The 23594-nt window shown below is 39.4% G+C and overlaps 1 protein-coding gene across 3 annotated transcripts in view; it reads right to left on the bottom strand.

The window, feature by feature from the left end:
- The window catches only part of LOC121329137 (plexin-B1-like), a 122472-nt gene that overhangs the window by 64725 nt on the left and 34153 nt on the right, over nucleotides 1-23594 (bottom strand). For 2 of the 3 annotated variants that reach the window (XM_041274518.1, XM_041274517.1), the window contains exon 2: nucleotides 19085-19176. The exons of the other annotated variant lie outside the window; for it this stretch is intronic. The gene's annotated coding sequence lies outside the window, so the exon portion shown is untranslated. The remainder of the gene's footprint in view (nucleotides 1-19084; nucleotides 19177-23594) is intronic. 3 annotated transcript variants of the gene reach the window in all.

The following is a 23594-nucleotide window of genomic DNA, read 5'->3' as shown; positions in this document are numbered from 1 at the left end:
TGAGCAAAAATGTCCTAATTTCTTAACTTGAAATGATGACTGGCATAACTGTCTTATTGATAATAAAACCAACTTTCTTCCAACAAAGTATATAACGTGACCAGGCGGGCTGGTGGCTTAGCCAGCAGAGCTGATGTGTGCTCCCCAGAGCACTCAAGGCTGATGGCTGGGCTCGCAACGCTTCACTGTTAAATTACACACTTTAAAACTAACACCACCATCCATCAGAGCAGACAGGCCAGACACAGTGGTGCCCTACAATTAGAAATCTGTTTGCACAAACAGTGAACAAGACAGAGAAGCACACCTCAATCTCCGCTACACAGGAAGACACAGATTACATGGGCCACCTCTTATTTGATCTCTGCCTGGTATCTGTCAAGCTTCATTTAAATTACTGAAAAGCACTTTTCTTTGATTTTGGTTGGAAAGAGAGTCAAACACCACCTGTGTTTTCCAGCTGGAATGTGTTGTGGGCAATGCTTTTCTGCCATTTTGTCTTGAGCACCTTTCACACTGGCACTCCTACCTGGGTCCTAACCCGGGCTCTTGCTACTGGGGTTACAATCCCGTATAGGGTAAAACCACGTACCTGGGTCATACATGGTTCACAGTGACCCACCTCAGGATGTGGATCGACGTGCTTTGACCCAAGTCGAGTAAGACAAAATGCAAAATTGACTTTCGTAAGCCAACAAAATCTTAATACATGCAATCTTTAATAATAATATAATCTATTTTTATATAGCACCTTTCATAGTAGATTACAAAGCGCTTTACAAGCTACGAGACTAGGGTGTGTGAACTATGATTCAGCTGCAGAGTCACTCACAATGTCTCACCCGAAAGACAGAGCACAAGGCGGTTAAGTGACTTGCTCAGGGTCACACAATGAGACCTCCTGGTTACAAGCCCGTTTCTTTAACCACTGGACCACACAGCCTATTTTACTGGTTTCCCTTTTACTGTGCTGAAAGTTTGTTAGTTTACCATTGTTTCAGTGTGTGAAAATATTTCAATTTACAAAAGCGATTTATTATCCACACTCACTAGGGCTACATTTACAAATACAAAAAAATAAAAAATGAATTAAATATATAAATCAATCTATCCATTTATCTATCCATCCATCCATCTATCTCTCTCTCTGTTGGTGCTGTCTGTCGCAGTGTCTGTCTGGAGTGCTTGTGGTGTGTGTGCAGGTCTCTGAGTGAGTGAGGGGTTCTCCCCAGTTTTTCCTTCTATTATATATATAAACATACATACATATTTTCTCATGTTATAGTGTTATTAAATCTGATTGAGGGTTGGGTTTTACAAATTGACGGCCGTTATGGCCAAACCGGGGGGAGGGAGCGGTTCAAGCGCCAATTTTGAAAATTTAACAAGGTGGCACGGCATTAAAATCGCTGTTGATGCTAGTACCGGTGCAAAAATGTGTTGAACTCAGAAAAGTAGTTGGGTGTGGAAACATTAAGTCGGCTTCCAGGATGAATAAAGCTGTAGTGGTTTTCCTCAGTAATGAGGAATTAGTTCAAAAGGTAGTGCAGCAGGGATTAGTAATTAGTGGAGTGTTAGTTTCTGTTTTGCCTCTTGCGATCCCCGCTAAAAAAGTTACTATTTCCAGTGTTCCCCCTTATTTAAAAAATGATCTGATATTAAAAGAACTAAGCCGGCACGGACAGATAATGTCAGGTATGTCCATGATTCCTTTGGGCTGTAAAGAACCTGAATTAAGACATGTTAAAACAATAAGGCAGATTGGTTTAAACAGTGGGACAGGGAGGTTATACTAAGCCAGAGCACTAATTTCAGTGCAAGAGTCGCGATTTTATTTTCTAAGGATTTTAAACCGGACTCTCTTGTTGTGAGTGAACAGGTACAAGGGCGGCTGATAAAAGTCCAGGTCAGTATTTGTAGTAAGACTCTTGTCTTTCTAAATGTTTATGCTCCAAATGATGGGAGAGAGAGAGTGTTATTCTTCCAAACTCTGAATAAAAGTACTGGCACAGTGTCAGCCTGAGGATGTGGTTTTATTGGGTGGGGATTTTAATTGTACAGTATATAACAAGGTTGATAAGAATGGCTCGGAACCCCATCCAAGGTCAGTCAGTGAGCTGGTCTCTGTCTTAAGAGATCACGATCTAGAGGATATGTAGAGATTGATGAAATCTGATGCTCGCCAGTATACTTGGGTGAAAGGGAGTGCTGGACATATTTCACTAGTTAGACTTGATGGGTTTTATGTTTTTAAGAATCATTTAAATTTATTTACTACCTGCGATATATGTCCTACTGGTTTCTCTGACCACAGCTTGGTTAATTTGAACACGTTTATTCCTTCTCCATGTGTGCACACTTCATATTGGCATTTAAACACAAAGCTTTTAAATGTACTCATTTTATTAACGATAGAGAAGGCAACAATGCAATTTTTCATCTTTAAGGCTATGGTGGGATGTCTCTAAAGGTTCAGATTAAACTACTTTGCCAACAGTATACTAAAAATATTACCAAGAGTCTTAATTTAGCAATGAGAGAGCTGGAGGAGGACATAAATGAGCTACATAGAGCTCTGGGGTCCAGCTATAGTGACAGGCTGTTTGAGGACCTGAAGCTTAAAAAAAAGTAAAAACTGTCTGATCTGCTGGATACACGAGTATAAGGGGTGCTAGTGCGTGCCATTTTCCTTAATTTGTCTCAAATGGACGCTCCCACCCAATACTTCTTTGCTTTGGAAAAGAAAACTGCTCAGAGTAAAAACTTATTTATTGTTTACGGATGGATCAAGGTCAACTACTGAGCAAACCTGAGGTCATCCGGGAGTACAGTGTGGGTTTTTACTCTGACTTGTTCATTGCAGAGGCTGGGGATGAGTCTGGTAAAACTCAACAGTTCCTAGAAGGTCTAGTCCAGGTTCCTGAAGAAGAGAAGGACCAGTTGGAGAGAGAGTTAACTTTCCAGGAGTTCTCTGATGCTCTTATGGGATTGAACAATGGTAAAGCACCAGGGATTGATGGTTTACCGGTGGAATTCTATAAGACTTTTTGGTCTACAGTTGGAAAAGACTTGTCTGAGTGGTACTTAAGAGTATTGCAGAAGAGGAACTGCCTTTGAGCTGTCGGCGTGCAATATTGACTTTGCTACCAAAGAAAGGAGACTTATGTAATATAAAGAACTGGCGTCCAATAAGTCTCCTTTGTACAGATTACAAAATTTTAGCAAAAACTTTGGCGAATAGGTTGGGCAAAGTGAAGAATTGTGTGGTGCATTTCGATCAAACGTATTGTGTCCCCGGCAGATCAATATTTGATAATATCTTTCTGATTCATGATCTAATAGCAGCCTCCAACCTCTTGGGTTTTAAAGCTGGTCTAACTTCTTCAGATCAGGACAAAGCCTTTGATTGTGCAGATCATAAATATTTATTTAATGTAGTTTAGGCTTTTGGTTTTGGGCCCAGTTCTTTGGGCAAAATTCAGTTACTCTACAGTAATGTTTTTAGTACACTTAAAATCAATGGTGTGTTTAGCTCTCCTATTCAGGTGCAGAGGGAAATTCACCAGGGTTGTTCCATGTCTGGAATGTTATATTCACTCTCAATTGAACCATTACTCCACAAATTAAGGATTTTGTTATCTGGCTTGTTCATTCCAAATGTACCAATGGAGCCTCTAAAAGTGGTGGCCTGTGCTGATGATGTTGTAGTCTTTGTTTTGGGAAAAAAAGATGTACAAACATTAAATGATTGCTTGACATTCTTTGGAGAAGTGTCCTCTGCAAAGACAAACTGGTCAAAAAGCAGTGTATTTTTAATGGGTGATTGAGAAGGCAGTGCGCCTCCAGATCTCCCCTCAGGGTTACAATGGAGTCATGCAGTTTTTAGATACCTGGGAGTGTTCTTGGGAGGGGAAGGGGTGGCTAAAGAGAACTGGGATGGGGTGTTAGATAAGATCAAAAGTAGATTGCAGAGCTGGCAATGGCTCCTCACCAAACTATCCTATAGAAGTAGAGTTTTAATGATTAACAACCTAGTGACCTCCATGTTATGGCTCAGAGCACAGAGCAAGATGTGTAGACCCCCCCCCCCCCCAGTGTTGTTATTAAAAGAGATCCAGAGAGTGATTGTAGATTTTTTATGGGACGGATTGCACTGGATAAAGCAGAGTGTGCTGTTTTTGCCTGTTGAGGGAGGTCAGAGCTTGGTTGATGTTGTGAGTAGGGTGGCAGCATTTAGACTGCTTTCTCTACAGAAGTTGCTCTATACTCCTGAATCTCTCCCCTTGAGTGCTGGCTTTTTTTTTTCCTCCAACGGGTGGGTAAGTTGAGTTTAGACACACAGGTGTTTTTATTGAATACTGCACAGTTGGACCTGATTTTTACAGGGAGCTGCTGAATGCCTGGATGCTATTTAGAGTAAAACAAGATTTTAGGTGTGTGGGGTTGTATTGGCTCTTAGAAGAGCCATTAGTATACAACCCTAATTTGAAATGCAAAATTTTAGAGTCAAATAGTTAAGTGTTTATTAGCTACTAAAGGATTGATAAAAAAAATGTGCAGCTAGTGGATCTTAAAAAGCAAGCTTGGAAAAGCCCTGAGGTCCTAGCATCTGAGCTGGGAATGAGATTGGTTAGGATGATAAAGGTTTTTTTTTTTTTTTTAATACAGTTGTGGGCAGCCTTGTCTAGTGAGGGCATGAAGGCTGCGAGTCAGTTTTTCAAAGGGGACAGTTCTCAGGGTTTAGAGCCAGAGGTTTTTAAGCTTCAGGTTAGACCTGCTGTCGATCAGGATGCTGACTCCCCAGGACACCTTTTACAGTTCGGAGCATTTTACAGCCTGCAATTTGGAGCAATAGAAAAGAAAGCATTGTACAGGCTATGTGTTAAGATTAGGAACTTTAAACTGTTGAAAGATGTCCCAGATACACACTGGGGGGGAGAGACTGGGTGTTGAAGGTTCTGTTAAATCTGCCTGGAATAACCTGTATAAACCACCAGTCCAGAAAAGAGTAGGTGATCTCCAGTGGAGAGTTCTGTACACCATTGTTGCTGTGAACTCGTTTCTCAGTATTATCCAATCAGAGGCAGATAAGTGTGTTTGTCAGCAGAGAGAAACTGTAGTCATTGTTTGTTCTGTCCACGGCTGCAGTCCCTGATGAATTTACAAGACGAGTTGTTCAATTGTTTAGGAATGAATTTCTCCCATGTTGTTTTCATATTTGGGGTTAATTTTCCTAAGGGGAATAAGTCTATAGTTAAATTGGCTAACTTTCTTATTGGTCAAGCTAAATTAGCCATTTTAAAAAGCAGAAAAAACAAACTGAGCTGCTGTACTATCTGTGTTTCAAGTGTTGGTGGCTTGCAGAGTGCGAATTGATTTTCTGTATTATAAATTAGTACATCAATTGGAGTTGTTTGAAACAGTCTGGGCTGTTGGTGAAGTGGTGTGTGAGGTGGAAGAAGGAAGTTTAATTATGAAGGTGTGAGTTTTTAATAAATAAATAAATAAATATACAGTCAATGTATACTAGTTTGTGCAAATATGTATATATCTTGTATTGTTATTGAATTGTTTGTTTTAATATACAACTTTAAAATAAAAAAAATCTCTCATGGGAAAAACATAAAATAAAAATAAAAAAGTAGACAAAGCCTTTCTCAATGTCTTCACCAGTACCTTTGCTGGTTTTATTGTGGAAAGACCATTATAGTGAGTTTCAACTACAATATCCGAAGTATTTAATATATCTGCACTACCCACGTACATATAAAAAAATGAAGTAAATGCAGGGACAGTGATCATGTTTCTAGTGCTAATAGAATGCAAGAAAGTGTTTTTAAACCTCAGTAACCAGTGTATTGCCTACCCCCCCCCCCACTCGAAAGTTGTTTTTGGGTGGTGTCTGTCACTATTAATCTTGCACAACAGAAACAAACCACAGAATGACAATCAATTCCAAAACGAGCACACAAAGAGCAAGCAATAATCTTCGTCTTTCACAGAGGGAATCCACTGACTCGTTTTGTGTAAATGTGTTTGGCCAGCAGAGAACATTACATTTATTCTGTCAAAGCAAGCTTCAAAAAGGGTCTAAAGCAGGCCACCAAACGACACACAGATCCGCACTCATATTGAACGAGCATCAAATGTTTCACACAGTGTTATTCTGGAATTCTGTATTTCTATGAACCTGCTACTTCTCATTGCCTTTCCCACATAAATTACTACATCATGGCTAATGAATGAAGCCTCCAGCTATCTTACTGCCTTATATCTACCATATTTATTTTATTACATTTAATTGCACACTTGCAGTAATATTGCGATGAACTAGGGGGGTGGAGGGGGTACAGTGCACCCCATCACTCGGTCAATGGAGGAATCAAGAGAGGAGTGCTTGTACGCTAATAAGGGAGAGATTGGGGGATTATGGGTTTTGGGGCTCAAGGTGGCACAATTATTATTTACAGGTCTGGCACTCAGGGTGGGTTACTATTTTGTTATATTCATACACAATTCCAAAGAGCCAATTATCTGTTCCAAAACAAAAACCTCACTTAGAAAAGATCTGATATTGAAGAAAAACTAAAAAGGAGGAGCATTTCACCTAAATCGCAATGCGTTCTGTCAAACCATAATACTGTACGCTTATGAGTGATATTTGCTACATCAGTTTTTCCAGAAGCAACATTGTTATTGTAGGAATGGACTATATAGACAAGAACATAGATATACTGTATATGTACATATTGATCTTGATACACACGGTGCAACGGTAAAGTGTGCCTTCAGCAAATGAGCTGTTAATCATTCTAAAGCTGGATGCTCATTGTCTGTTGTGACCGTAGGTCCTGACACCAGAACCTTTGTAGCAGCTGATCAATGGGATACGAAAGCATTCGCAACAATTTAATTAGAATGAGCTTATCTGGAGGCCCCAGTGACTAACATTCTCCTGAGATTAGAACACAGCCTGCTTCATTTAAAAGACAATGAATGTTCCTCCTCCTTTCTGCATTCAGAAATCTGAACCGATGGCCGGTTATGGCTCCCATGGTCCAGGCGATGCTCTCAGCATCTTTCTGTTCCTCTGTGCTGGGCAATCAGACTGCAGGCAATTGGTTAACAGAAGCCCTAACTGAGGGAGACAGATGGGTTCTCGGGAGAAGGCAAACAAAATTAAGATGCAGGCAATCAATCAATTTGATTAAACCAGAGGGTCTGGATTGGAGAGATATGCATGAGTCTGCACCAGAGCAGGCAATAAGGCATCTGTCTCTCTCATGAAAACGCTCGCTAGGAATCACAGGATAATTTGTGAAAACTGAACTTGACAAACAGATAAACGATGGTGTGAGAGGTCTGCCCCATAAAAGAAAAGTACCAAGAAATGGATGCATTGATTCTTTAGGTGATACAGTTTAGGGTGGGGGGTATTGCTTGACCAATTGAAATGTAGGTATTTGTGATACTCTGCACTGATCTGCAGTTCTGTGTTCAGGCTTCAATTCAAAGCTGACCATGAGCACCAAGACAAACCAGAAAGCCTGATTTACCTAGGGCCTGCATATATTTACTCACCATACTTTATCCTTTACAACAATTAGCCAATCTTGACCATGTGCCGCAAATCCCAAACAGAAGTGCGTCATGCCTTTCCATGCAAAACATCACAACACGGCAGGGATTTGAGCAAACACGAAAGCCAGAAAACACCACAACAGCTTCATTAAATGTTTAAATGTTACTTTAGCCTGGCAAAGCTGCACTGGGGTTTGCAAGACATGCTGAAACACAATCCAAACTTACTGTAAATAGGATTCCCAAAAACTGACAATTCTCTAAAACATAATTTTTATCGCAATACGAGAAACTTGCTCTCCGACTGGCGAGTGACAGGTCTGCTTTCCCGTCCCTAATACAGATGACACCAATATCAACTGCCATTGTGGTCCCACATGGGTCAACATGGCTATTCACGTTTTGAAGCACCCTCTGTAAGATGGTGCTCATGTTGGTCTCAACAGTAAACTCCATTGGGACCTCTTACCAGACAAATTAATCACAGAGCATCCCCTTCTGTCACTGCAAGCCAGAGTTGCTTGTTAACTGGAGCACAGTACCTGATGGAGACAACATCAATAGTTAATGGCCTCCTCCCACATGTGTGTTAATAAAACTACTGGGTTTTGGCAGTTTCAAAATGTGTTGCTTCTTTGCAGAGCTCAGGAACGAACAACTATCTTGCTCTATTTTGGTTTTCCTAAAATCAGGCCGTTGTTTTTTCTAATTCTGTTACTCCTTGGTGATTTTCCAATACAGCAGGTCTCCTTTTATAGAACAGCAGCTGGTTGCAGGTGCTTTTCAGCATAAGGATTTCACAAGAAGGATTCCTGGTCCTCATGGTTTCCCTTAATCAGCCGGTTTCACATATTTTTAAGCATTACTTAATACCAATGGTTTTTCATTGAGTAGACCATTGTAGGATAGTCACTTAGCACAGATTCCATAGAAAATGCTTAGGTTTGCTATTAGATATTGATGTATGTCTAGTTTAACAAACTGCTTTCAACCCATTAGTGGTCTTCAAAGCAGCAAACTACTTATCCCTTTAAAACTTATGGAAATGTTTTTAACATTTATGATGTACTGGATCCTCTATATTTTGTGCAAGTCTGTGAAACATTTTGTAAAGCTGATATGCTACAGTATTTAAGAAAGTCAACAAATGTCCTAAGTCATTCATTTTTATCACCTCCTATCCAATTTCCTGCAGATCAGATGATATGTCGGACGTCACAAGCTGAACTAAAATCTTAAGAAATGTATATCCGGCACTCTTCGCAGCAGGGAGCAGGTCCAGCACTCCAAGTGTGAATTCCTGCACCAGACAACATTTTGAAAACAGGGATGTTGAGAGTCAAAAGCATTGGGCTCAGTGCACAAAGATTTCAGCAACACTCCCTGCTGACAGAGGGTTTTGATACGCTGTACACACACTCAATCTTAGTGGTGTCCCTCCAGTTCAACACAACAAAAGTTTCCCCATAAGGACTTAATTGCGGAAAAAGCATTGTACATCCCCCAATTAGCACCCAAGTGCACTGCAGGGCTATAGTTCACAATTTTTTAATCCTGGCCCTTTGTCCTCCCTCATTCATCCCTATTTAAATTGTTTGCTAAACACTGGTTGTTACGTTAAGCTAGCGTGAACTCTTAGCACCTTGATTACCAGCCTGTTCACCATTGTGTCCTCCAAAACAAAATGGTTTATTCAGTACACTGCACAAGTTTAGGGTGACTTTTTTTTTTGCTATTTTGAGATTGTGTAGATGCTTGTGTTTCTTCAATTCAGTGCAATGTGTTCATGCACACATACATGATTATAACAAGAAGACAGACTGAAGATGAGTTGCCCCTGTTTAGCCAAGCACATCGTCAACACAGCCTACAGTAAACAAACATACAGTAGAATAATAACCACAGTAAATAAAGCAAACACTGTGTATATATACACACACACACACACACACACGTCATCACATGCATAGTTGCTTTTTCAAAAAGCATTTGATTGAATTTCTGTTGGAGAGCTGTAATTGTTTATAAATAAATAAATGCTGTTTTTAAATTGATGTATATTTTCAGATCTAGCATGCGTTGATATTTTTTTTATGTATATTCTTTTGTACTCAAATTGTAAGAGCATTTTATACTGTATCTATACAGCGCTCCAATACCTACTGGTGAGCAGCACTTCAGAAATTTTGAAAAATAAACATATGTATGCAATGGCTAATGTATTATAACGTGATGACATACTGACAGAATTTTTTCCTTCGGTCTCCTCAGTCAACTGGTCAGGGTAACCTTCAAACCTGATATTCACACCACGTCTGTGTGAAAGAGCACACCCCTTACATAATAAATAAATTTTTCCTTTTTGTTTTGTATTTGCTACTTACTAGTTATATACAGCACTACGCTTAATTTTTTTATACACTTATCGTCAATTTTGTAATACAACTAAAAGGTTGCGTGAATAAAATACACCTATAGCAAATAGCTTGCAAAGAGGACAATGTACAACGTGTGCTTGTTTCTTCTAATTTTAAAAATGTTAAAATTCAAGGTTTTTTTCCCCTCATCGTCTCCCCTTACATCGCATGACGTGCACATGTTAAGAGGCACACTATATCACTGGATACACTTTCACATGCTACATACCCCATTTCTGTTCTGTTTTTTGCTTTATAATACTGTGCTTTCAAAACTTTACATTGACGATGAACTTGATCCACAGTTCTCTCAAATCCCCTTTCATGATTTTTCCACCATCCTTTTGAACACTTCTGCACATCATCTCGGTTTCTTGCCATCAAGCTGTTTTATGACCTAAATCCATAATAAAACTGATGTCCACTCAGACCAAACTGTGTTGTTTTCTCACACGTGCCACCATGTTTACTGCTGTATTTGTTATTGTGTGTGTCTGCTGTAGGTTACACTTCACAGTTGGAATATGTTGTTTATATGGCCTTATAGTCCACTAGTATTCTGCATGCTAGTGGAATATACCACCTCCAATATTCTGAACATGCAGAGGTGGAATATTTCTCTTCATATTCCGAATATGCCCTTTACATGGCGGAATATATGCAAGGTATACACAACGACGGGCCGTGCGGTTCCCATGATATATACCAAGCCTTTAATACCATCCCAAAAGTAGTATATATCATGAATACATTACTTCTGGTTTTAAACTCGCTGTCAGCAGAGATGTTAAAACTTCTACTGTTAAAATATGTATTTAGTCCATCTTGGCATTATAAAACTGGTCCTCCGTTTAACTTCTTGCACTGGCATAAAATTCCCTTTTCCATAAAACGAATGCCTATATTTTTTTCTTTAAGTAGTTTTTGTGTGTGTGTGTGCGTGTTTTTCAATCTTTGTTTTATTCTGTTTCATTTAGCTGTTCCTCATCTACTGTTATATGTCTACTCTTGCTGGTGCACTTATTTATTTTATTTTTTTCAGATGGACTGCTGTCTTCACTCAAAGATGTTGTTGTTGTACCAGTTATGTAGAGTTTCAAACCCAAATATATTAAAGGAAATAGGTGAAATGCCACTCATTTTTCGCTGTGGTTTTGTAACCAATAACAAATAAAAAATTGCAGTTCGTCAAGGAATTTAAAATGTAGTGGTGTGTAGCGATTTATTTAGTGTGAAGTGGCTCATTAGTATGCAAGCCTTATATGCACGATCATGTGATGCTTAACCAATCAGAGGTGGTTAATTTCCAAGCCGTGTTATAAATTCTAACTACTCAGTATTCTGAATACTAGTGGAATATTACTGGCCAAGTAAAACGCACTGAAAGATTGCTTTAGATTAATCCGGTTTAATTAAGAGTACATGCATTGACTGCAGTTTTCACCTTATAGTGGAACACTTTTGCCCTTGTTTTGAATATGTGCAAATGTTACCATATCTCATCACTGCTTAAAACCTTTAGAACCACTGTGACTAATTCACTTGAACCAATTCATTTTGGCAGGGGATAGGGTGGGGAGTGCCATTACAGCAAATCCAGGGTGTTCAAAAATGGTGAAATGTACACACACCTACGAAGTTGAAGCTTACAGGAATACAGTGGACGGAGTGTGTTATTGTTTTCATAGTACTGGAAAGTCCCGGAATTCTGGGAAGTTTGAATTTCAACTGTCAGACAGATTTGTCGCAGAATAGTGTTTTTCAGGTGGGAGGAGGAAACAGCATTTTGAGCTGTGCAGTTCAGTGTACAGTACAGAGAAAGAGCATAAGCGAGTCAGGACAGCAGAATCCAGGGAAATGAACCAAGCTCTCCAAGATCATTTCATTCCTGAAGATTAGACATGTGAAAGTGCAGAAACCTCTTTTGTTAAATATTACAGCACATTAATAAAATTTTTAAATTAACTGTGTAAAGTGCAGGAAATAAGACACCCTCCACAACCCAATATATTAACCTTAATCTAATTGCTTTTAATTGAGCCTGTAAAATCCAGTACAACCCTCTGATGAATTAGCAGAAAAATCTGACATGAATACATACAGACCAATTACTAACCATTACTTTTAAATGCACAGCAAAATGTTGCATTGACAGTTAAATAACATTTCTGTCTCATGAAATCAATTCCTATGTTACAATGAAATCCTAAGACCACTGCTGGTAAGAGACATCTACAAGAACGGCCAGAGTCTAATACAGGATTCTTGGTCATGTTACATTTTCCTACCCTTCATTATCCCCAGTGACAGGGGTATAGTGGAGACATAATGAACCTCTACTCCAGTCTTGTAAAGGACACTGCTTAGCACGAGTCACACATTTTAACCTATCCTATGCAAGCAGGACCTTGTGATCCACATTTATATGGATACCGACAGCTCTCATTTTATATTCAAAACGTCAGACTGAACATGTTTTTCCCCAACACCCAAGCCAAGAAACTAACACAATATGGCAACAGTCCATCACTGACTGCCCTTCAGTTTCCCATCCCCTGGATAGAGATCATGGCATATTTTGTAGAACACAACTTTGAAAATATACATCATTACATGATCTTTGTTTAAAGTCTTGTATGCAGAGCCATATGAAATCTCCTTAATGCAAAGTTGCAGCGTGCAATAAAAATTGAGAACCTTTGCTCAACCAATCCATCAGGTTTTCTTTGGCCATGGCACCGGTGCCTTTGATGAAAGGTCTCACCATATCAGTCTCCTTATGTGCCAATGACAAGAGGTATTGTCTTTAATATATTGTTAAAACAAAGGTTGTAAAAAGTGTAAAATCTTGTGATGCTGTGGCCAACCGGGTTTAAAATACATTTGGTATAAAATACAAGGCAACGGCAATGGATCATCCGAGAAACATTTCCCAGCATTTGAATTAAGAAAATACACCATTACGATTGTCTGATTTGAAAGTTTTTTTTTTCTCCCTAATTTAGACTGTCCCCTCACCACAGATATTCCCCACTGCTCGAGAACTGGTCAGTGGGCATCCTCCAATCCCACGACCAAGCTACTTGCCACTTCACACCCATGAAGAGTGGATGTCAGCAAACTGCCTCAGGAGGACACACACCAGGCCTGTAAGTGTCTGCTTGAACTCACCAGGTGCCTGGCCAGTAGAGTTCGCTCTAGCACAAAGAAAAAAAAAACAATCCCTGACAGTTTTGGTTCTGTAACTCATGGGAATGCCAGAGCCAATACTCCCTGCGGAATCCCCAGAAAACACCAGTGACTGCACAGCCAGAATGCAAACCTGCACTCCCCTGACTGTATGACAACCTGCAAACCACACAGTTGGTAGTGTAAACTCAAGGAGAGATATGCTGTATAAACTTTCAAAGTTGAGCAGGGACACAGCCAGGCCATTTCTGGAAACAACAGAACCCTCTCCACCCCCCCTATACGCTGAAAGGTCGGCCCATCCTCCAGATCTTTAACTGGCTGTTTCAGAGTCGCAGGTTTCAAGCCCCTCTCGTCCTCAGCATGCCTTTTGCATTCCTAACCCCCAGTGCCTTAGGAAGTTGTAGTATAAGAGAGGCTATCGAATATCGGGTCCCGTCAGATACATTATCCAACTCTGAGTGGAACGCTAGGTGTTAGACAGCTGCATCCGAGAAACTGCCTGGAACCACAGCCAATGGATTCCTGCTGGCTTAGCGTGCCGTAGTCCTCCGAATTAGAGCCAGGCCAAGTTAAAAACCACAGATACGAGAACCCCCAATGCCAAGACTAGCAGACAGTATTGATCAGTGAAGCATTACTGTAAGCTTGATTAAATGAAGCATATATCTGTCTTTGCAGTCACTGCTATAGAAATGAACAAGATATATACTCACCCAGTCTTTCTGTAGTTGTAGTAAATGCATTTTGGGTCCCACTGCATACACATTGGGTAACCAAGATATGTGGTAAGTGTACAGTCTCCATATTGTGTGGGAAACCCACCAACTTTACTGCTAAACTTTTATAATAATAATACTTCTGAAAACAAGAATGGTACCCATATTCATGATACTGACAATTAGACAATATGGCATATTTTCCCCCAGTGTAAATAACATGGTAATTCCTCTACTGTGAAATGACTTCCATTAAAACAAAATTATAGAAGGGATGAAAACCAGATGGCCAGTTTTAGGTACAATATCATGATCAACCAAACGATACTTTTATGTTCTTGTTGTTTCACAAGATAAATGAGCTGGGTTGGGTAGATGCAGCTAAGCAGGTTACCACAGAAGCCCCTCCCCTCCCTTCCACAAGCTAAAACAGAGCCTATATTGGAGTCAGACCCCCCTGCTTCTGACAGTAGTAGAAAGGGGTGGCTATTCAGTTCACAAAGCCGCCAGAACGTTTTCCAGAAGGGAATAAGCTTGTGTTCCTGCAGCTAACTCCACTCAAGTAACGTAAACAAACTGGTATGCCAACAATGTCAATTTCATAGGAAGGAGAAAAGGCCAATCTATGAAAGAATGTAGTAACACCCAGGAATCATAGTTCAGTGCAAAATGGACTGTAGGAAACTGCAGCTTTGAACCAATGGCAAATTAAAGGGATTGTTTGCAGAATCGGTCTAGTGTATTTTTTACTGCTGTTCTGGTCTAGTATTGCACAACTTTGTTTTGTTTTGCCACTGTATTCCCACATACTGTATCATACTATCTCTTCTCCACTCTTGATTCCCCTGCAGCAGGTTTAAGCACTCATAAACCATGACCCTATCTCCACAGCAAATGCTGTGCGTCATTCAGGAGTTAGTTGATTTCTGTTGCATTCTTACACAGCGCGTTCTGCAGCGTTGCCCTGAGGAAAGACCTACAAAATGAACATGCACGTTCAACAGCTTCGGCACTTCCAAAGCTGAACAGAACAAGTATGTTGGCAATTTGGCTGTAAAAATTGTAAGATGTTTAAATGCCATTTATTAAATGTTTAATGAAAATGTACCGTTAATATGAATTATACTAATTATAGTATATCGATACATTATGACTAGTGGTGTAACACAAATTTCACAATAAAGATTATTGCAATATGCTGCTCACACTATGTAACATGGTATATGTGATGGTCCTCACTGGTTATTTGTATGATGCACAACAAGATCAAATTAGACTATAGTTAAGACAAATTAAATGAGATGGGGAGAGTTTGTATTCACAGCAAGTACTCTGTAAAACACACGTTTATTCAAGAGCCACTTGGTGCCCTACATTAAAATGAGCTATGTTGTACTTTTAGTCTGGTATCGCAATACAAACCTGTATTACGATACAGTATATCATGTAAAGTAACAGTAAACCACTGTAATTGAATACAGTATGAAAATCAAAAGTACAATTTACAAATACAGAAAGTAAAACAAGAGGCATACTAAAATCAAGAAACGAGTGATCTTTAAAACTGTAAATGTCTGTTTGCAGAGCAGGTTTGAGCTTTATATTAAAATATACACTTACAGCCTTAGTTGGCAGCTTAAGAATATGCATCCCCCCTCACTATAAATAAAAACTGAACGTCATGTGCATTGAAAAGGTGCACAACTGTGACTGAAGCGTCAAGAGTCTCGTTTCAAACTAGGTCCACACCTGTGCTGCAGGGCAGCCTCACTTAAGTTGAGCACAGGCTCAAGGCTGACCCAGGAAGTGATAAAGGCACCAGAAATCAAGCACTTAATTGCTGAATCTAATGTTATAGCTGAAAAACACCACATGTAAATATAATGCTGTGTCTTTAGCACAATGCTGACAGTGCTGCTGTAGTTTGGTCAATAATAAGAAATGGGTTTTAAAATAAACTTACTGAGTGGATGCATATTACTGACTTGGATATAAACTGAAGTATATTCAGCTGTCAAAATGGTCATAATTTGAGAGCTTTACGGTTTATTTTATTGTTTCAGCACCATTACTACAAAGCCTACAGTACAGTGGTCTCTGGAACAAGTTACACATGGCTTGTTTGTGCAGGGTGTTCAAGCCCTTTGCCAACGTGTGTACATGCTAAAATTACTGAGTAATAGTATACTCCAATAATAACTCTGCTCAAGTTTAACACTAAAAAGAAATAAACAAGCGCTTAGTGTACAACTGTGGAAATACAAATTATATTTAAAAAAGCTCACAATGAGGTACCAACTGCAAACATACTTCTGTAATACAAATAATTCAAACAGTACCTCAAATCCATAAACAATTAATAAACAAATATATATTTCATAATGGTTTAACCATCTGCTGTAACCCTGTCCTAATTTGGTGACCTAATTTGGTGGCTACAGGTTAAGCTGTAGCCACCCTTGCTAATTAAGAGTCCATACCTGTTTACCACTCCCCAACTAAACTGTGCTGCTGCAACTTCCCTGGAGGCCTGACTGACCCCAGGCCTTGATTTTTGACATCTCTGCTTTAAAAAGGATTCCATGCACCTTCAAAGCATTAGAAGTCACTAGCCAGAATGAAGCTTGGAAAGGACTCACTTAGAGGAGTACTCAACCTTTAAATTCAACTTTATATACGTTTTAGCAGCGTAATCACTTCCTGTGCTCAAAAGCAGCCTCACTCCGATGGGGCCATGTAGGAGGGTGGATGACAAAGGAAGCGATATGGTACCAGGAAGGAGCAGTTTAAAACCTTCTAAAAAACTACAGTAGTGTAGTGATGAATTCATATCTACAGCCAAACATTTTGCATCGCCCTACAGAATTAACCAATTTTGCTTCATACTCAAATGAAACCTGCTGAATAATGTTATGTTAAGTATATGGAAAACTACAAAGCGGTATGTAATTCAATATGTTAACTAAAAACTGGCAAATTGAAAAAATGTGACATTTGCAAATCTCCTAATTCTAGGTGACAGCTGTAAAAAAGAAAAGCAGACTTGAAAGCCTTGTGTATCACTCCTTTAAGACTCATTCTTTTTACAGTTATCCAGACAGGCGTTAATGTAATGAGCAATAAACATTATTAAATATAACTGAAAAATTGTTTTTAACTTTTTTTAAAAAGTAAACTGTAGGAACATATAATGTAAGCAGAATAATGTAAGTTCATTTTAACTGGCACTCTCTGGATCACGTTGCCTTTAATTCAGATATACGCACATCTCAGAAGCTAAGCAAGTTGGAGCCTGGTCAGTAATTGGATGGGTTTTAGCAGCACAAGCTGTGCTGTAAAGAGTGACTCAACTCACACATCCTTGGGTAAAACAAATAGACAATTCACCGTCTTTGGTGCAGAAACTCCATAGAAAATATTCAACAGGGCACCTATTATAATAAAAGATGTCTGTTTTAAATAAGCTTTGAGCTGCAGCACTGTTCTCTCATATTCTCCATCTGTCTTAGCACTGTTAATAGGTTTGGTCAATATGGGTTGATGGGATCATACAGACTTGATTCTGTACAAGTTTAAAAATTCATCAGTCGTCTAATTTGAGATTCTACAACACACAGAGCTTTTATATATTTCAGAATGCATTCAATTCGCAAAGCTATTTTACTTTTACACAAAAGTGTGTGCTACTGCTGGCAGGTGTTCCCATTTTTTTTTTTTTTTGTCCGAACCCTGTACTGTATGTGCAAAGACAGACGGTGCGTAACAGAAATGCATGAGAGTTCCACCAACAATGGCTGCATTTGAAGGGATGTAAGAATGAATGCAAAACAGGAACAAATTGTCAAAAGGCCAGCTCTTGTGTTTAAGTGTGAAAGTAACAATAAGCTTGCTGCCTAGTTAGTTTTACACGTTCACACCAAGTCCTTGGCACAAGGGGGGAAGCTGGCGTGAATGACTGGCAGATGGATTACAAAAACAGGCAGAGAGGCTCTCACTAGCTACTGCCAGGTCTGCATTAAAAGGTCTGCTGAGGTATACAATAGCAAACGCACACAAAGTGCGAGGAAGCCCAGAAAAAGGATAGTAAAACCTTGGGACAAGAGAGGCTGTACCTGCCAGACTACACATGTCATCCTCAACCTGGAGCTGTTCAGTGTACTTTCAGGAGGCCACGCGACCCTCAAGTGAGTAGCTAATGTGCCCCAGCCTGGAACACTTATTGTAAATGAGTTCTGAAGTGTCTCAGTCTGTCCAAGTTCATCCATAGTAGCTTCCCTCTTGCTCAAATCCTGGGAAAGAATAACTAACTGTCGAGGATGTATAAACATATGCCTTGATCGTATTTCACTGCATAATCATAACATCAGGCTTTATATTCATAGAAGGACACTACTGGCAACACGGCAGCTGGAAGGAGGAGAGAGGGATAAGGTTGCTGCTGTTATAAGCAAGGTCAGAAAAAGGCTGGAATGAGTGAAATCGAATAACAGCCATCTACTGGAACTAAAACATGGAGAGGTTTTGTAGTGAAACTACAGCACCTCGTCTGCTTCAAACAAGTCCCTACAATACAGCACAGTGCCTTTATCCTTCAGTGGAGCTGGCTGGGTAAATGCAGGGCTGAAATGTCCTTCAATTTCTTTATTGAACCAACTGAACCAGTCCTCATTTATGATGGAGGTGACTTGTATGAAGCGCACACCAAGTTCCTCTGAGTTGCAGTTGCCTCACCTCTCAAGCAATATCAGCAAGAACTAGACAGATTTACTTGAGAAAACAAAAGCTCAAACACTGCAACATGATAAGTCACCCAAGCACTGCTAGTCAAAATACCAGTACATATTATCAAGTGCAGTTTGTGATTTATAACAAGTGTAGGGAACGTCATTTTATACAATTTTAGCAGCCAGAAACCCACGTACATTTAATCTACAGATTTCTTAAACCTGTACCTTCTCTTCATAAAACCCAACTTAATAGTATTTGCTACATTCTGAAAGACCAATAGGTTGTCCTCAATTAAGGTTTTTTTTTTTTTTAAGTTTTGAACTGCAAACCTTAAATTAGTTAACTTGTACCTTTTGGAGACAATAGAACACAGCATGAATCAAAAGGGATCTTTCATTTAATATTTCTTTCTGTTCAATACAATATGAAGAAAAAATCCATCCGCCTTACCCGTGTGTTCAATGCACCAAGATTCAATTCTTAGGATTCAAATATGCAACAGCCAGTTACTGTAATTAGTTACACTGGTATCCAACGAAAGCCTGTAAATAAAATAAAATGTGTTAGATTTACACTGAAATAGGCCAAAATAACTTGTGGTGGACATTCAAAACTCCGACACTGCCTGCAAACAAAGTGTTCCTTAGCATGAAGGGGGTGGAGTTGAAAACCTGTACACCAGGACTGTTTGACACTTCACACAGAGAGAGCTTGTATATAATGTTACAAAGGATTTACCTAGCCATGGCAAGAGGCTCGCTGACCCCTGTAGCCCTGGGGTCACAACCTTGCCATAAAAGAGGGAATACCAGGGGGGAAAAAAGCCTGAAACCAAGTGCTATGTAGGACTGTGTGTATAGGCTGTTTAATAGAATCTGTTACATGTGTGACAGAAGTAAGCCAGAGATTACAAAGCAGTCAGAGTGGGTTACAACTTAATTTTAAATTAAGATTTAAAAACAACCAAAAAGTTTAAAAAAAAAAAAATAATAATAAAAAAAAAAGCCATAAATGATGGCATCATCATAAGCTGGAACTTACAGCAGAGTCGTGCAAGAGACGGTGTTTTTGTTGTACGTCTCTTACAAGAAGATTGACAGTCAAGCTCCACCTATGTTAGAAATGTGCTAAAATTTGGGCCAGTCCATTCAAACTTACTTTGCTCAAGTTACAGTAGATGTTAAGAACCCCACAGCTATGACTACTACTAAACAAAGCTCTCATGGTTTATTTTTGATTTCCTTATTCCTCAGGCAACTTTTTATAATACAGGACAATTACTACAGTAAATATTTGAAAATACTAAGACATCAGACCCCTCATTTATGTGTTTGTACTGTAACTTCATACTGTATTTTTTTTAAAAGCTGCAGTTGTTTGCTTATTTGGTGTAGCAAGATGATTCAGGGAAGACGAAGCCTGAGCAATTCACAGCTACAGCTGCTGAATGCACCGAAGACCTTACAGTTTCATCAAAACCTCTGAAGTGAGTCGTTTCACTGGAGCTGTTACCATAAGCCTTCGGGTCAAGTGACCGCTATAAAAAAAACCAGCAAAACGTGCATTCTAAAAACACCACAACAGCCTTTATTTCAAGGAACTGGGGTCAGTAATCACTGCAGTTTAAAATACCTTGGTATCCCGGAAGCCCATGGCTGTCCTACACTTTTGACAAGGGAGGGTTTCATTTATTGTATTTCGTATACAAATTGAAGCCAAAAGGACTGTGACGGATTACATGGAAATATTGGGGCGGAGCAAAACAAGGAGCCAAGAAGTCTAAGCACTTAAACACCAGGCACAAAGGTAATTTTTATATTACCAACTGTTAGGGAACGGATGGATTAAGCTTGGTGAAAAAGATGTCTGTTCAAATAATTACCACTTCTGCAGCAGCAGCTTATATATTATATATACAGTTGTAATCAAAAGTTTATACACCACAATGGAAATGTATAATTTCTAGAAAATTCTCAAAAACAAACAATTATAGGAAAAATCTTTTGTAGCAAAAGCTTTGCTTTTGTGGAGGAGAAATAAAAAAAATTACAAGAAATAGAGGTCTACAATTATTTATTTCAGCAATTTTCAAAAGTATTCATACCCTGATAAAGAAAATGAAATTAATAGCTATTTGATGCACCTTTAGCAATAACAACCTCTTTTAAATGATTAGGATATTTGTCAATGAGCTTTTGGCATAATTCTTTAGTGATTTTTGACTACCTGCAATACAAAATAGTTCCCATTCATTCAAATTCCAAGGACTTCTCTTGTGCACGGCCTTCTTCAACTCATAACAAAAGATTTTCAATCCGATTTGGATCGGGACTAGGCCATTCCAGGACCCTGATTTTGTTCTTCTTTAACCATTCTGTAGTAGATTTTGATGTGTGGTTTGGATCTGTGTCGTGCTGAAATGTCCAGTTGCGCTTTAAACCAAGTTTTGTAACGGAGAGTTTCAGATGATTGGCCAATATCTTTTGGTATGGTATAGAATCCATTTTATAATGTATTGGAACTAAATTTCCTGTGCCATTAGATGAAAAACAGCCCCCCAGAGAAAGATATTACCACCTCCATGCTTGACACTAGGTATGGTGTTCTTTTCTTTGCACACCTCACCAGACTTTCTCCAAACGTAACGACTATCAGCAAGACCAACCAGCTTGAATTTTGTTTCATCACTCCACAAAACCTTTGACCACAACTCATATACATCATTCAAATGCCGTTTAGCAAACTTCAAGCAACTGTCCTTGTGACGTTTTCCTAAGGAGTGGCTTTTTCCTTGGCCTGTGACAATTGAGATCTTCTCCATGCAATACTTGACCTATGGTTGAAATAGAAACTCCAGGCCCACTTGCAGCAAATTCACTTTCAATATCTTTGGATTTCAATCTAAGTTATTAACCCTCCTCAATTCTTCTACTACTTCTTGGTGAAATAGCCTTCTTTCTTCCAGACCGAGGCAGCATTGTGACAGTACCATGAGTCTTGCTTCTATTATCAAGAAGTACAATAGTTGAAATTGGGATACTCAAATGCTTGGAACTTTCCCTGTATCCTTCTCCAGCTTTATGAAAATAGATTTTCTACCCAAGGTTTTCAGATAGCTCTTTACTTTTTCCACATACTGACTTACTGGTAAAGACAGCAATAATCCTATGCCTAACCCTTTTATACTCTATAAGAATGTTCACTAATGTTCATACTTCACGTAACTGCCCAGTTTAACCATGTTAAGTTAAGAAAACAAGGGATTAATATAATTACAGTACTGTTAAAAAGCTGAAACACGATTTTTCCGTTGACCTCCAAAGCCAGTTTATGTTTGTGTGCGCGCTTCCTTGTTGTTTCTGTCTCTGGTTAACATACACAACTGACAAAGCAAGGGAAGAACTGTTTTTGGAATCTATTGCAATAATTTTCACTGATTTTCTTTGTATAGTGTATGTGCAGTACAGTACTATGGTGTTTCAGACACACTGACGTATCTGATAGTTACAGTTATAATGCCCCGACGTTAATAAAGCAACTACAAAGTAACACAACAACTCCCACCGAGACGCAATATTTTCACATATCCAATGAACCCCTGGAACAGACATAGATAGGAGTGAGATACACACACTAATTATATAACTAATTCTATTCAAGGCCTACATGTAAAGCCCCAACTCACGGAGCCTGTATTTTTAACCAGTTAAAATGCCATGCAATCAGCTTACAGGTGTTACCGTCTAGAAAGGGAAACCTGCTGAGGCAATGCAGTGTCTGGAAAATGAACTGCACATGCACTAGTACAGTTAATGAGGAAGAAGTCTTATGCAGACCCGGAAATCCGTGAATGAAACAGGTGCAGTTTTGCCTGTACAACAAATGGCAGTCAAAATATACAGGAGGACTACAATTAATTGTATTTGTACCCCATATGGTTTTGGCTGCCAGAAGTTACTGCCCCTCCAGGACTTTTGAGGCGCAATGTATCGCTTCTAATTTTTGGTTTCCCTTCAAATCAGATGAAGCACAAGTACAGTAGTACAAGTCCACTTCCTGTGTTACACTTTGGATCCCCACCTGTCTGCACATAGGAAACTCTGTAGAGTCAAACAGGGTCATATTACCTGTAACACAGGAAGTTAAATCAGGAGAGTAGTATACCTGTACTTCTATCAAACTTATAACAATGTGGCAAGTAAGCAAGTCTGGAAAACACTAAAGAAACAGCAGAAAAAAAAAAGAGACTTGAGAAATGTAATGCTTTTTAAACCTTATTTCATCTTCACAACTCCAGGATCAGCAACTTCCATGAGCACTAAATTCAGTTAATCAATCTGTGTGGAATTCTCTGCTGCAAACTGAATTTAAAAAACCCACTCAAACAATTCCCCACCCCCCCACTCCATACTTCAAGTTTGCAGGTTGGCTGCCACATTACAAAGTCCTTAACCTGAGTAATGTCGCATCACTGCGCTAAAATGTGACGCCAATACTTCAGAACTGTGGTTAGCAACTGTTGTTAAGCCATGCGATTCTTGTTAAGTATCAATGGGTTGCTGGCAGAAAGGGGCTTTAGTATCCCCCCCCCCCCTCACAGTGCTGTAACAGAACAAGGCTTCTTTGAAGAGAAAACTGTTTACATTTGCCTACCAGCAAACAGCCCTCAGAAGCCTTATTTGTGGGCTGAACTTAACTATAGTTTGTTATGATGAAATACCAGTTAATCAATTCCAGTGCTACTCCTTTAAAAAACGCCTCCACAGGGGGAAGGGTATCAATTTGCTCACACAATGACTCAATCAGCTCTCCAGTTAAAACCAGATCAACACCAACAGTCACCCAGACTCCTCACTAGTTGTCCCAGCTGCCTCTTCAACACCCCCCCACCCAAACCCCTAGAAGAGGTCCACCTACCCTGGTCACAGTCCACGCCTACCAAACAGCAGCCCACCCTTTA

This window comes from Polyodon spathula, chromosome 16 (genome assembly GCF_017654505.1).
Source record: "Polyodon spathula isolate WHYD16114869_AA chromosome 16, ASM1765450v1, whole genome shotgun sequence".
NCBI lineage: Eukaryota > Metazoa > Chordata > Actinopteri > Acipenseriformes > Polyodontidae > Polyodon > Polyodon spathula.
Note: the sequence above shows the minus strand (reverse complement) of the source record. Positions and strands in the feature narration are given on the sequence as shown.